This window comes from Melopsittacus undulatus, chromosome 6, assembly GCF_012275295.1.
Source record: "Melopsittacus undulatus isolate bMelUnd1 chromosome 6, bMelUnd1.mat.Z, whole genome shotgun sequence".
In the NCBI taxonomy this organism is placed as follows: domain Eukaryota; kingdom Metazoa; phylum Chordata; class Aves; order Psittaciformes; family Psittaculidae; genus Melopsittacus; species Melopsittacus undulatus.
This window is the reverse complement of record NC_047532.1, coordinates 20,738,055-20,752,094: the sequence shown is the minus strand read 5'-3', so window position 1 is coordinate 20,752,094 and position 14,040 is coordinate 20,738,055. Positions and strand designations below refer to the sequence as shown.

The 14,040-nt window shown below is 45.8% G+C and overlaps 1 protein-coding gene across 3 annotated transcripts in view; it reads left to right on the top strand.

Annotated features, from left to right (window-relative positions):
* Nucleotides 1-1,668: 1,668 nt before the first annotated feature.
* Nucleotides 1,669-14,040, top strand: part of PTPRF (protein tyrosine phosphatase receptor type F) — a 390,245-nt gene continuing 377,873 nt past the window's right edge. For 2 of the 3 annotated variants that reach the window (XM_034063546.1, XM_034063544.1), the window contains exon 1: nt 1,885-1,996. The gene's annotated coding sequence lies outside the window, so the exon portion shown is untranslated. Of the gene's footprint in view, nt 1,761-1,884; nt 1,997-14,040 lie in introns of those variants that run through there. The other variant, XM_034063545.1, reaches the window with a different exon arrangement.

The window sequence follows — 14,040 nt, the reverse complement described above, 5'->3', positions numbered from 1 at the left end:
AGAAGTTTATGAGGCAGCTCTGTGTCAGTCACATGAATCCACGTTTGTCAAGGTGTTTAGGAACCTGCATCTTTATGTGTCTAAAAATAGCTTAAGAATCTGTCCTGCAAATTGGCCCAACATTTCAGTGTCTTCACTCCAAAATTCTTAAGCATCTGGCACAATTAGCAAAGGAGCTTTAAGCCACAGATCTCCCATTTTTCAAGCAAACTTCGAAAACCTGTCACTTCCACATAAAACGAACAGGGTTCTGTTGACATGACCCACCTTAAAGGTGCCAATGCAGCTGCTGTGCAAGCTGGGAGAACAGCTCTGGTGCCTCTGTGAATCGCTGCGCTGGAGCAGGGAACTCCGGGCTTCCCCATGGTGTTGTGCTCTGAAGCATCCTGAAGCAGATCCAAATTTTAACACGGAGAGTGGAGCCCATGGGCACTTTGGCAGTGCCGTGTGGCACTCGGCCAGCACCACTTACTCTGAGCTCCGCGGCCTCACTGTGTAATGCACAGAAGGGCTGTTTTGCAGCAACATTTGGATACTGAGCAGGAAGAAAATATCCCCAGAACCAAAGGCTTTATGTGATGGAGCTTCCTGCTGTGTGGCAGGGGTAAGACAGGCTTTAGGTGTTGAGTCTGGGGCAGAGGCGAGTGATGTGCAAGGTACTGGGCGTTGCATTTGGGTGTGTGAAGCCCAGAGCACCTCAGGGTGCTTGAAGCAACCACGCTGGAGCAGAGGAAGAACCTGTGCAAACTTTTTTGGCTCTTGGCACCACACTGACTGAATGGAAGTGAGAGGACAACGCAAAAGATCATCTGAGGAACACTGTTATCATGCAGACCACGGTGGGGACGGGAAGGGGGAACGGGGAAGACAAACTAACATGCGATGTTAAACGCCAGTGCCCCAGCACAGCGTGCAGAGGGGAAAGGGAGCAGGGCGAGGTCGCCGAGCACCGTGGTGCTGCCTGTGCTGACGCAACCCCGGCTCGTAGGAAGGGTTGGGCAACGAGCCAAAGAGCACTAACCCAGTCCGTGCCGTTGAGTGACTTAACCCTTCCACTATCAAAAAAGGCTGCAGGAAATCACGGAGTCGTAGAATTGCAGAACGGTTTTTGGGCTGGAAGGGACTTCAAAGATAATTCAGTTCCAACTCCCCTGCTCAGTTTTGCTATTTCTTAGCTCAGGGCCCTGGCTGGGGAAAAGGGCTGGAGTACCGAGGCGGCTGAAGCAGCAGCGCTGGCTGATTGCACGGGCTGAAGCAGCTCCGAATAGCCGCGATCCGCTCCAACTCATCACAAATCGCAACAGGTCTCAGCGTGGCGCTCACCCGCCGCCACAGACGGGGAGACCGGCTCTGCTCTGCCTCCCGACGGGCGCTCCCTACACCGACCGGTTCCACTTCAGGTCTGACCGACACCCAACCGGCACAGCGACCGGGCGGTAGGAGCGCAGGGACCGGGCACCTCTCCGCGAGGCGGCAGGGCCGGGCCCTCTCCCGCAGGCCGCCGGCGGGGCAGGGCGGCGCGGGCCCCCCAGCTGGGTCCTTCCGGCGGCGGCAGCGGCGCCGCGAGAGCTCCCGCCCCGCCCCGCCGGGCCGCCCCCCGCCCACACCTGGCCGGGGCGGGCCCTGCCCGCGGCGTGCGGGCCGAATCGGCGGGCTGAGGCGGGCGGTGTCTCAGCGCAGGCCGCGGCGGAGCGGGGCGGAACGGAGCGGGGCTGTGTCCGGGGCCGGAGCGCGGTCAGCCGGAGCCCAGCGCAGCGCAGGTGAGCCCGCGGGCGGCAGGTGGCGGCGGGGCGGGCTGGGCTGGGCTGGGCTGGCGGCGGGGCGGGAGCGGCGCGCGTCCCCGGTGGGGGCGGGCTGGCGGCGGCGCGCACGGAGCGCGGTCCCGCGCGGCGGCTGAGGCTGAGGGTTCGCAGCGGAGCTGCCGGGCGGTCGGTGCGGAGCGGGTTCTTGGCGGCGCCCGGAGGCAGCATGCGGGCGGCGGAGCCCCGGAGCCCCGGTAAGTGGCTCGGCTGCGGCGCTTTCTCCCTCTCTCGCTCGGCCCCGCGCCCTGCTCCCGGCGCGACGGGGTCGTCTCCCGGGAAGCAGCCAAACTCCACCGCCTGTTGAGCCCCGCGGATCGGCGCCCCTGCGTGCCGGCCCCACCGCTCGCCTCGGCGCCGGGTGTCCCGCGGTACCAGAGCCCCTCTGCATTCCTGTCCTCCGGAGCCGCCCCGCTGTACCCGGCGGCTGCCGGCTGCTCCCCGCGGGGCCTCTCCGGGTCGGTGGGGAGCAGCCAGGCACCTGCCGGCGCCGCGCCGCGGTGCCGGGGGCGCGGGGCTCGCCGCCGCGGCGTGACCTTCCCGGCTGGCTGCGGCTGTCGGGGCAGCCCCGGCCGGCGGGTCCCTCGCGGTGGGTTGGGGGGCGGGGGTGCAGCGCCGAGCGCCGCGGGGCGTCCCGGGTGCGGCGCCTTCGCCGTGCGGGGACGGGAGGGGAGGGGGCGCGGGGCGATCGGTAACGGCCCGAACCGTTTCCCCGCGGCCGGCGCTGGCCGTTCCGCGCCGGCAGGAGGGAGGGCGCTGCAGCGGGGCGCGAGCCGGGTGGCGGCGGATCGCGCCTTCACCCCCCGGTGGGGCGGCCGCCGCCTGGGAGAGCGCGGGGCTGCCGGGCGGCGGCGTCTTGGGTGGCGAGAACAAAGGGCCCCCGGCGGGAGCGGGCGGGGAGCTCCGCCGCTGCGCCCGGGGTGCCAGTTCCCAGAGCCGGGGCAGCCGGGGTGTGTGTAGGGGTCACCCCTTTCTCCCCACCCCGCCCGCCCTCCCCGGAGAGCGCGGCTGCAGCCTCCCCGGGGTCAGCTCCTGCCCCGCAGCCCCCTCCGCAACCTGTTGGGCCGCCTGCCTGGCCGGTACCCGGGGAGGGGGGGGGCAGTCTTTCCCCGCGGGAGCCCCGGGGTTGCCGAGCTCGCCGGGGTGGGCAGCCTGCGGCGAGCGGGAGGTGAGGCGGAAGGCGAACGCTGGAAACGGGTGTGTTTGCCTTCCCGGTGCTTTCGGCAGCTGGGAACTGTTAAGACCCAACTTCAAGCAATTCAAATACGTGCCGTAAATTAAATTTAATGAAAGTATTTCCGCGCGATTAAAGAAAGATCTGTTCCCGCGGACCTCTTGTGTGGATAAGATGTGCTGTGTTTCCAGGAGACTGACTGGGGCAGCTGCTTTAAAGCGTTTTGGAGTTTTGTGTTTATTTCAGATGTAACCAAATGAAGCTGTGTTGTCAGTATCAAATAAACTGTTCTCCTGTCAAGTGTAGAATTGAGCTATGAAAAGCGATTTAGTCTGAAGACAACTGAATAATCAAAGCTTCAGTTGAGTATTTGCTAGTTTAGAGATCTCTGAAGGCAGCTAACTTGAGCAGGGATGGTGAGCAAATAGAGTTTCCTTATGGTGCTTGTATAACCACCTTTGTACATTTTTCAAGGTAAATGTTAGAGACATGACAAATTTAATTTGAGCTTACTGAGGTCCTCTGCTGCAAATGACTTGTCTCCGTGTCCGGTTACTGGGTCATTGTTCCAAGCCTGCCAGTGTGGCTTTGAAAATAGCTTTTTAAATAAAGTCCATTGCACTCCTTACGGTAATGCAGGAAATGCGTGGCTCATGAGAATGGTTTTATGGATGGAGCAAGTGTACTTTAATCTTGATTTTATTATTTCTGCTGTGGTGGTTTGCTGTGGGGCTGAGGATGTAGGAGGGATAGATATTCGTACATTGAAGCACACAATCAGCAGTCTCAGTGTTGAAAGTGTGAAGTAGAATTTGTGTGGCTGGTCTGTGATCTGGGTGTGTGGTGGGTGACAGTGTTGGATTAATTAAGTTCTCAGTTTCTGCCTTTAACCAACCTTCTTAACATGCAGGTTTCTCAGCCTACGTCACTGGCATGCGTCCTGGTTGGTGAAATAGGATGCAGCATGACCATACATGTGAAGGGGTTAAAACAGCTTATGGCCAAAGAGTTAATGCATCACTTCGGCTCAAGAGATTTTTATAATTCAGCTTAGTTAGAAATATTGCCATCTGCCCTTTTCTTTGAATGTGTGTGCCCATAAATACGTCTTGGATAAATACTGGTTGGGGCCGTTAGCAAAGTAGTAGAAGCCAGAGACAGTGTTTTATTCTTATGCATGTTGCCAGTGAAAATGTCACTTTCTCGGATATTGCAGGCACAATGTAGGACAGCTTCTGCTTCATTTGGTTGTGGGTTGAGAGGTGTGCAGGTAATTTTAATTTATTTATTTATTTTTAAATTAAGTCCTGCTTTTGGGAATGGGAGATAACTGTCATTGTCAGAAACAGAGAAGACAGTCAAAGCTTGGGATTATAAGGAGAAAGATCTAAGTTTGTGGGTAACAGAGGAGAAATGTTTTCCTCTTTGTGTCCACATAATGCAGGGCTGTGGGAAGATATACTTAATGAGGATGATTATTGCTGTGGCTTTCCATAAATCCACTTGTAATGGAGGCTTTGTACAGTTACTTCTGAATCTGTACATTTAAAAACTGCAAATAGCGATAATGGAGTTGGCTAATAGCAGACTGTCAAGTAAGTGCAATCCTTGTGATAATGTTCAGCCATAGATCTCCATTTAAGTATTACTTTTAAGCAGAAGATGTTTCTTGTAGGTCATAGTATATGCAACTGGGAGAAAAAAAGCCCTGCAGATGTTGCCTGTTCTTGAATCTTAACTGGCTAGCTTTAATAGTGCAAGGGGTATTGTTTCTCTCCAGCTTTTTATCAGATAGCAGGAGATCTACAAGTTGGTAAATCCATTCGATGTAAATTTAGATAATAGAAAGGAATAATAATAACCAGCTTTTAAAAACTGACTGAAGAGGTGTGCCTGAGCAGCACACTGTGGCTCAGTGCAAATTAAAGTTGGGACTTGTGCCTTTTGAAGGATTGTAAGCTTCCCTGTGAAGCACTGGAGTGAGCTGAGCCATCAGGCGAGAGACTGAGCTGATCTTGTTAGTAGTATTAACCAGGAGAAACCTTTCTGTTTCAGTGGGGTTTTTTCACTGTCTCTTAGAAGCCAGGGGTGAGTTAAATTACTCATTCTGGTTTGCAACTTAATAAATAAAAGGTAAGACAGTAGGGAAAATTTTTAATGTGCTGTCCCAGTACAGAAGGATGTAAAATTGATCACCTATTATTTTCAAGTGAAGCACTCGTAATAGCTACTGGATGTTTTATTCAGTGTTTTGAATGAATGCAGCTTGAACTTGCGTAGCTAAGAAGCAGCTTTTGAAGGAACCTGGCATGTGAATTGCTTATGTTTACATTTGGAAGAATTAATTGAGAAATATTTGTGATTCTCACCACTGTTGCTTACTATCCTTCAAAAGCAATGTGTTGACTTTTGTCTTTCATACAGTTTGTGAGGGCTCCTTACGTGGATTTACTTTTACTCGAAATCTGACCATAAAAGTAAGCTTTGTTTCTACAGATCTTAGTGCGGTGCTCAGATCCAAAATGTATGCTTCCTTTCCAGTAAAAACTTATAATTACATGGGGTGGTAGCGAACTGGAAAGTATTGCAAAACATATGTAAGAACACTGTCGTACAAACTCTAAAACTGACGAATGACTCACTGCGCCAGTGCTATATCAAATTCTATCTATACACAAGGTTTAAATGACAAGTTTACTTTAGGCAGGAAATATGCAATTTTCCTGTACTCTTTCTTCATCTGATGTCAAGTGAGCTTAATGAAATGGTACATGTGGGCATACAGGAGGCACCAGTTGTAGAGCTGTAATGAGCAAGGGGAACAAGCACTGCTTGGCTCTACTTGTGAAGATGATAGAGATGTAGCTACTCTGTATATTTAAAACCAGGTTCACGATACTGATGCATGTCTTAGTACATTTGTTTATCTTAATGTACCTCATCGTGATTTGTTTATGTGCATTTACTGTTCTATTTTTTTGTTTTCTATAGGAGAGGGTACTTGTGTTTTTAGCAGTATACATATTCATCTTTACATATTTGTATTGGTTGAGTTTCTAACTGGCATTTCAGAATTTTGGCAATATTTTTGTGAATATAAAATTCATGTCGCTGCCAAAATGAAAATGAAATGATGTTCAGCGTGGGAAAGGGGCCCGTGGTTGTAGGTTAAAGAGGAAAAGACAGCTTTCCCCTGAAACAACACTGGTTTTATTCATGCTGTTGACTCTGTAATTGTGATTTATTATGAGAAGTTTCATAGACCTTTGGAGAGCCCCCTCAAAAACCCAAGGGCATGCAACCAGGCAGTAACATCCTGTAGCTAGGAAGCCTGTGTGAGCTTGGAGGAGTGCAAAGAAGAGGAGAATGGGGAAGACAGTGGGATAGAGGTATCAGTCTTCTGCTGTTGCATTGTGGCTCACATGCATGTCTGTAATGCTGAGGTGCCTGACAAAATACCCATGGGGAGGCCTAGACTGCAAAGCGAAGGAGCCCAGTATCAACTCCACCCTTGGTGGAAGCCTTTAAACTCTTCAGAACCTTGTCTTTTAATTTCTAATTTAGCTATAATCTGTTCATGCCACAAAGTCTGTCAGTTGTTATCTTTTTGGGCTGTGTAGAAGACGTAATACATATCCTTGGTCTTCTTCACCTTAATTGTTGATGAAAGCTGTAGTGACCAGCACCTGCAAGTGGTTTGTACTGTCTGTAGAAGGGTCAGAGTCTCCTCTGGAAGTGAAAGGAGGCTAAGGAAAGGACACTTAATGTCAGTGAACACACAGTCTATCTGCACTTGTGCCTTACTGGGAAAAAAAAAGGATGAAACAGGTCTTGCTCCTTCAAGGATTCTATTATCTGAGAACTTTTCTAAAGATCAAAAGTACGGAGATAAGTTAGGTTTTTCGGAGGAGAGGATGGAAGCAATATATATAAAACGCCTGGTTGAGAGCAAAATTGACAAAAGCATTTCCTAATACCTGGGCTCAGGATTCAGAAGTAGCAGCTCTGTTTGGATGCTTTCATTAAGTGCAATCCACCGTATACCTGAAATACAGCAATACCATTAATCTGAGGAGGGACGGGTTGGTCCCACTCTTACTGTTGTCCTTCAGCAGGCATAGAAGCTTCCAGTTTATAACCTGCCCAAAAGGCATTTATTTCTTGGCACAAAATTTCAGCTGCAGCTGGCAAGTAGGTAAGTACTTTCTTTCCAGCCTTACTGAGAAAGAGGAATTATTTAGGTTGGCACAAAAAGTTTATGGTTCAGAGTTGTCGGTTGAAATTGAACAGAGGAAAAATGTAAAGGATGGGCAGGTGGCATTGCTCTTTCAAAAGCAGTGCTGGAAATCCTGTCATCACTCGAAACCAAACCAAACATGCATGTGCTTGACCGTGGTGAGGATTTATCTATTTATCATATGCTCCTTCATTTTTTCTTTGTTGGTTGTGGGTTTTTTTTCCCCCTCTTTTTTTTTTTCCTCTTTTCTTCCCCTCCAAGTCTAGTGCTTGACACTGAATTGCATGTGTATACAAGGAATAACATCTGTTCTATTTTATGAGTTCTACACAGCGCAGTTGCATTTTTATCCCTCCAGTATATGGATTCTTCTCTCGTGTGTCATCCTCACTGCTGAAGGCAGCTGGGCACTTGAGCTTTGTAATACCTCTTCATTCTTCAGGAGCAGGAAGTTATTCATGGGATGGTGCTTCATTCTTCAGTTAGATTCCCTCACAGAATTAGGTCTTACAGTGTTTTGGAAAAGCCATTATTTTTCTAGAGGGCTTTGTGAGTAGGGATGGAAGAGGGATGATTGTGTGGCTCTTTTCCTGCAGGAGTTTTGGTAATTGTTATATCAACAGGTTAGATTTAGTGCACCAACCTAAATGTATTTGATAGGAGTGTCAACTGGGAAAGTAAATGAGATCTGAGAAGTATGAAAAGGGCTAGCCTAGAGTTTAGATTTTAGGATTTTTATTTATTTTTATCTGGCAGATATTGTGCTTTTGTTTTTTTTACCTTAGGAGAACCACAGAAGTGGTCAAGAGGATCCTTTTGGACACGCTGTGTAAAGAATGTGTTGAGGTGTTGTTTGCTTGGAAGACATGGGATTGAGGGAAAGGAGGAAAAAGTGACTTCTTGTTTATGGATGGAGTTGTTCCCTTTCTATAAAGTACTGTTTTCTTCTAATACAACAGGCATCATGTTTGTTTATGTATTATCAAGTAACATCAGTTTCACCAAATTTGATCGAAGGTCTGGTTATTACAGAATCAATAATAATTTTCTTATCTTAAGGAAAAACTTGTAATTTATGAATGTGCTGTCCATTGTATTTTAACTACTTGTAATACAGAATTTGCAAGATTACACAATTTGACTTGAAGATGCATGCAAAATCCAATAATACATTTTGCATGTCAAAGTTTGGTGAAATATGAAACATAATTACCATAAACAATGAAAATTAGCCTCTTAAACCTATGAACTAGAAGGCGTGGAAATAATTTTGTAATATATATTCTCACTGGGTTTGTTGAGACTGTTCTTGGGCACCACCAGAATTCCTTTACAGTCTTGTGCATTCTAATTTCTGTGTCGTTATGTGGTAAAAAACCCCCTCCAGTACTTGTAAACTTGTATTTAGCCTGAGGAGGAAGCGTGCATTTTTGAACATGTATATAAGATACTGACTGTCTCCTCACCATACCCTTGTTTCAGTAGCTTCCAATTAATGTGCAGACTTGAAGAATTGCATCTAGTATTTCAGCAGATTGTAGAGCTACTGCTTTAATTCTGCCTCCTGACACAAAGGTAGAATGATAAACGTTTGGAGGACATCTTCAATATACTTGTAAGATGGGAGTCTGTTGATAGCAGAGTTGCTGCTCTTGTTAGTTTGAGTTTTCTCTGGATTCTGCTACTCTTTGAACCCTGTAACCCTACTACTACACTTCATGCTTTGAGCGTAGTGTTAAGATAGAGTACTTTTTTGAGATCTTTTGGCTCAAAAAGAGGCATTTCCATTAACCTGATTTCCTGAGATGTGTCCTGTTACAGGGGGCTCATTTTAGCACAGGTCAGTAGGTGCCGAATCCTACTTCATCATCCAGATAGGTCAACACAGGGAGAGCTGGTGGGAGCCATGATTTTAACATGCCTTTTTTAGCATGACCATGATTTAGCTTCTTTTTTTGGGTTGACTCAAAACGTGGCTTTCTGTTATTTGTAGCTGGATTTTGGATGAGTGTGGGCTCCTGCTGCCCCCACGTTCGAGTGGGCAGGTACCATCCTTTGCACAGAGATGTCTTCTTCCTGACAGCGAGCATCACATTTGGGTTTTCTTTCTTTGCTGCTGACTTCCCTGGTTGTCTGGGTCTGCAGCTGAGGCCGTGATGGCAAGAGGCACCTCTCGCCTGAGTGCAGGAGAAGTACAGAGAAGTGTAATGTGTGTCCCTGGTGATAAAACTCCATCAGCTCTATGGGAGCAGGCTGTTATTTCCGATAATTGCACTTGGCTCCTGCTATGTTTCTTACCTGAAGCTTTTTCTTTGTAAACAACATAATAATAAAGTGTGCTGCTGTATTGTCTCTATGCCAGCCTCTTGCTTATGCCTGTGGAAGAAGTAAGGAGCATAATTAATTACAAGAAGGGAAAGTTCTGAAGGATTGCATGGCAGCAGGCTGTCATGCTCTTCTAGTGATCCCCCAGACTGCTGTCAGGAAGCTGGGCGTCCTTTTAAGAGTAGTATTTTACTAAAAAGGGATCAAAGGCTTCTTCATTGGCCAAAACCAGCTAGATAGATGGGCAAACGTTTGCCTTAAAATTACTTGCATGGTATTATGGGGATCAGCAACTTGACTGCAGTGAGAAAAAATGCCTTTAATACACTAGAAATCATCAATTATATTTTGCTTGTGTAGATTATTAGGTGTTCAGGGCAGGCACCATGAATTGTATTGTTAAAGAATACATTGAACAGCAGTTATGTTGCTGAAAACATTTGTAAATGTAGGTTTGAATTAGGGATGTATTTTTTTTCTTATTAATCCTTGAAGAGTTGTGCTTTGAAGACCAGTGAATATTTGATGCTCCTACACATTGTCTACAAGAAGGAGGTGAAGGATCTCCTGACCTCCTGTTTCGCTTTTCTTTCTTTTCCTTTGAGCTGAGACTTTTATTGTATGGGGTGTTTTTGGACGTTACAATGAATGCAGATGTTCTGGTTTTGGCATCTAGGTGATAGGAGTAATAGGATGGGATGACACAACTGTTTAGGTTGTAAATGAAGGGTGAGCTCTCAGGTACTGGCTTTCTTTGTATCTGAAGTGAGTTAGCAGCCTCTTGTATTCTTGTTGCACAGTGTAATTAAAATAAACACTATAATGCTAATCATTTATACATTTCTGCCTGTGGGTGAAGTTTTAAATTAGAAGTAGCTATACTTGGGTGGAAGTGGATTTATTTATTTATTTATTTTTATTGTAATGTTGCCTGTTTCCACTTTAGTAATATTTCAGTGAGAGCGCATTAAAAATATTGCCAGGCAGCTTTGTTTTTGTTTTTTATTACCTAATTGTATATTCTGGTAACGATGTAATTATTGCTTTTAACAAAAACTGCCTGACTTGAGTGTTTAATTCCATCAGACTCAAGCAGTCACTGATGAGGTGATGAATGATAGGTTATATGGAGAAGTGGATTTGCAATTATTTGTTGCTTCGGGAGGAAAAAAAAAGAAAAGGAAGATGTTTTGTTTCTGTCCGGTGACTAATGTTGAAAATCAAAGCAGTGCACCAGATGTTTTTTCTAATGAATGTGGTTCAAGGCTTCTTTTGTATGGAGGAGGGTTTCGGCTGAGTTCGTCTCTTGGCTTTGAAGTTTCTCTCGCTTGTTAATGCAGCACTCCTCTAAATCTCATGCTCAGGACTTCTCCATTGATGGGAGAAGTGGGAGACCCTTCGTGCGTCTCACAGATCCTTGTTCACAGGAGGTGGAGGGGCAACAGTGTTCTTACAGTGTGAGCTGAACACTTCCATTCACTTGTGTTTATTTCATTGAATTCAAACAAGAATGAGTGTTTTGCTTTATTTGTTGATGTCTGATTAGGAATTAGTGGAAGAAACTGAATCGCTGGTGTGATTAACGGTTGGTTTTGTTTCTGATGTATGAAAGGACTCATTGTCTGAGGCTTTTCCTCCATTGCGCTCTGCCTAATCCTGCTGAAATCACACTAACGATGGCAGTGGTTGAGGCTCCTCTTGTTTTCTTGCGTATATAATCGTACAGCTGGAAAAATTTCCTCTTCCAAGGGATGGTTGCTGCTTGTGCTGAATCTGCTGTCACATCGTAGGGGTCTTAGCTAACAAGGTGGGCATTAGCTGGGAGGGTCTGTGGGGGAGAGGATGGCTAATAGGAAATTGCAAACTGATATAATTCATGCTATGTTTGGGTTTCAAATCTAGACCTGGTGGTTGTGTTAACACTGTCTGTTGCTTGACTCTTTGCAACCGTGACTGAAGAAAGTGAGCTGCCTCATTCTAACTTTGAATTCCTCCCAAATTCTTGTTAGATCAACTTTCTGTACCTACTGATACAGTACTTGTGCAGGGAGGAACGTTGAAATTGCTCAGTGTATGCTTTCCAAAGCAATTTTAGAAGTTTGATAGAAATGAAGACATTTTTAAAGTACATAGCAAGAAATTCTAGTAGTCATGACTGCTCCTCTTTCAGTAAAACCCTGGAAGAAACATAATACCTCACCCCACGAACACTAGCCTTTCTTTTCCTCTGAATCGAGTTGTCATTCCAAGGTCTCGGAGTGATTTAAAAATATAAAGTAAACTCCCCTGAGGAATCTATTAAAAATTATTTGGTTCACTGAACATTCAGTGCACGTTCACTCTTGGAATCCATTACATGCCTGTAGAAAGACTCTAAAAATCCTCTCTGATGCAGCTGGTCAGAGTTGTGTCCCTTTGGCAGGTGGTGTGAGGGAATTTCATTGCTTTATTTTCAAAACAGAAGTGTGCAAGATTAATATTGATTTCTATTGTACCTATCTGCTACTGCCACTGTACGCAGGGGTCGTATGTAAGCTCTGCCTTTGTAGTGGCAGCTTTCCCTGTTCCTTTAGTTGAAGGCTGTGGTTGGGGAGCTCTGGATATAATTGGGAAATGCTGGATTTTTTTTTAGCTCGTTTGAATTAAATTTGTAAAGCTTTATTACCTAGAATTAAATTCTTATCAGGTTGAAATGGTGCATAAATTCTTGTTGAATGGAGACAAATGCCATTAGAAATCGGTGAAACTAAGCTGTGTTTTAATCCTAGATTTATTTTCATTCCCATTGTGGTACACTGAAAACACTTGGCATCTACTTTGTCCATCTGCATTGATGTTTTCTTCTTCTGATAATCTTTAACGGTTAAGTCTGCGAGAGACACTGTGTGTTAGATTCCCACTTACAGTGCTGCTGTGTGCTGTGATAGGGGTTATATTTCCAGGTACCAGGTATAGGTGTTGTCACTTCCCATCAGCGTGTGCTGCCTTTATGTGCTGAAGAGAGTTGTCATGTTATTCAGCAAAACTATTTCTTTCGGAAGAACTTTCTCATTCTTTCAGCTCATGATGGAGAGCTGCGATGTCTGATCTGTTGGCTTTTGTATGCAAATATTCATAGTTGCTCCCAGCATGGTAATTTTTCAGAGCCTAAAGTCAGGTAAGGACTTAATGAAAACACAAATAATGGGCGATCCCTCCGGATATGCAAGTTTTATTTGATTAACCCACCTGACCTGCAACATTTGAGAGCAGTTAAATATTTGGACAGTCAGCAGTCCCGCTGGTCATGTTTCATTAGGTGGTGGCCTTCTCCCTTTGGAGTTTACTCTGTTTTGCTGGTGTTGCCAAGTCTCGTGTGATCTCGAAAGGGAATTGTGTGTGGGGGGCATGGCGGGTGCTTTTGGGGATGTCACTGAACCAGGCTCCCAGGAGGAGCTGGGCATGCATGTTGCTGCAGCAGCATCATCTGCAGTGGGCAGGGAATTGGAGGCAAGGGAGAAAATTGTTAATTGCGATTGTCAACACCATAAAGGTTAGCGGGTAGATAAAGTTACTAACCTAAGCAGAAATAGCAATGCTGCCCTGAAAAGTGTAAAAGACTTGTCAAAACCTAATCTAATCTCCTGCATTAACTGTACATTGCAATAATGAATAAATGAAATTCCAGCAAGCTGAGATGGCCCAATTTTAATAACTTATCAAAAAATCAAAATGAGGCATTGCACTGGAAGAGGCATATCACGGTTCTCCAAATTTCTTTCTATAGAATCGGTTTTAATTTTATGCGAGCATACACTAATGGTTTAAAAACTCATTTGTCTCCTTGTCAGCAGCTTGACCAGGATTGTAATACAAAGGACATGGTTTTATCTTGAACTGGTCTTGTGTTTCAATGGGTGTTGCAGCCAGCTAGAAAATTATTTAACTTTTTAACTGCTGTGGTTTTGATGCAGTGAAAACTGTGTTTTACTGGAAGCAAAATGTATGTAAAACCAGTGGCTCTTTCAAGTGTTGTATTTCCATGTAGATCCAAAGGAAGGGGAGCTGAAGCACTCAGTTCTGCCCATTTTCTGAAGATCTCTGGTAACTCCTTGTATTATAACTAGGTAAAATTGCCATTCTTGCCAAAATCTGAGGAAGGTAAGGAGGAAATCACTGCTGCTTTTTTAACTTGGCGCATTTCTCGATGCGTTAGTGAAGCTGGTAGAAATGTGGCTAGTACGTTTTGAGGGAGAAAAAGCTAGTACAAGGGGGAGAAAACCCTCTTGAGATTCAGATATTGTTTAAAAATGTTGGTAGTACCTTTTTGTCTTTTCTGGCAAGGAATGAGCATGATTATAATGTGTTTTTGTCATACAGGTTTGTGAGTGACTAGACAAGATCCAGTTCTGAATTCCTGACTTTGGAATATCCGAATTGCGCATAATTAACTTAAAAGTGATTTTTTTTTTTAGAGACCCAAATGCTTCACAGGAAAATTAATGAGAAAGCTAGTGTAATGTTCT